Genomic DNA, 1,625 nt, shown 5'->3' with positions numbered 1-1,625 from the left:
TCGACATAATTCTCCTTGGTGCCGTCTACACCATAAAATATCACTTTAGTTTAACTTATTATGGCTAACTGAATCAAATCAACATTACCAGCACTAAATAATTGTTATTTTAATCCAATAAACTTCAAACAATTTTAATTATTCCAAAACAATTCCGAAGTTAACATTTGACAATCTTAAGGCATAATATATTTAAATATAAAATTTTTATAGACTTTTGAAAATCCTTTTTACATAATTCTGAATTGTTCAAAAATTCCTACAAAATTTCATAAATTCGCATTTATATTTTCTATAGCATCTAAACATCCAAATAATAAATAATCAATACTAAAAATCGACAATGTCCAATATAAAATCTGGAATTCAAAAAACCCAAAATACACCAACAATCTGAGTGGATAATTATTGAGATCTTTCAGGATAAATCCAGACAGTCGGTGCCCCCTCCGCCCAGTGAAGAACTTCTGCGGCACCGATTGGTTTTGTGTTGATATTTATTTTTTAGAATTTTAGTTCATTCGGTATGTCAAAATTAAAATAAAAAATAGAAAATGTATATTTTTTGATTGGATTATTTTCAGAATTTCAAAAGTATTTTGTATCGTCATCCCATCTTACATTCTTATCCATTCCCGGCTTTGTTCAAATAATTTGTGTAGAGTTGTTATATATAGCATGTTTTCACCAAGAAGCTTCATTCTGAATAAATATAAATTAATGATATATTTATTAATATTTCAATTTCTAATATTATTAATTAATTTTTTTTAAAAAATAATATTTCTCATTTATTTAATTAAATATATTCGTTTTGAAAAAATATTAAACAAAAAAATATTAATATACTTATATATGTAATTAAAGTAATAATTTACATTGAAATATAATAATAAAATAGTTATTATTTCAGAAAAATTTATTCGAAAAACTTAAATCAATAATAATTATGAACTATACAAGTATTTACAATTTTTTAATATTGTAATTAAATTATTTTGTCAAAATATTTACAAAAAATTACTCAAGATAGAAAAATAAATTTATCTAAATTAGTTTAAGTAAGTATCTTATGAGACGGTCTCACTTATCTATATTAATGAGACGAATTGATTTGGTCCATATCTTGAGTGAAAAATAATAATTTTAAGATAAAACAATATTTTTCATGAGTCGAGTAGAAGATTCGTCTCACAAATTGACTCATGAGATGGTTTCATAAGAGTTTTTGTGAATTATTTTAATATTTTATTGTATTTAATAAAACAATGTATAAAAGACATTGTATATTTATATCAATATTTTAAAAAATCTTTCGAGGAAATATTAGGTATTTTAGAATAAAAAATAAATATGAATTGTATTTTAAAGAATGTAATGTAAATAATACTTTCTTAAATGTTTGCACTTATCATATTATTTCATTTAATTTGGGTTATAATTCTGTGTTTTTTTTTATATATTTAGTTCTCTATACTCTTTAAAATATTAAATAAATTATAAAATTTTTATATAATATTACGCTTTTTAATTTTTTAGTGAAAAATATCAGCATGAATTGTTGGTATATTGACTTTCCATATATCAATATTATTATTATTATTTAATTAAAACTTTAGTATAAT

The sequence above is a fragment of the Primulina huaijiensis genome, chromosome 13, assembly GCF_012295235.1.
Source record: "Primulina huaijiensis isolate GDHJ02 chromosome 13, ASM1229523v2, whole genome shotgun sequence".
Classification (NCBI taxonomy): domain Eukaryota; kingdom Viridiplantae; phylum Streptophyta; class Magnoliopsida; order Lamiales; family Gesneriaceae; genus Primulina; species Primulina huaijiensis.
Note: the sequence above shows the minus strand (reverse complement) of the source record.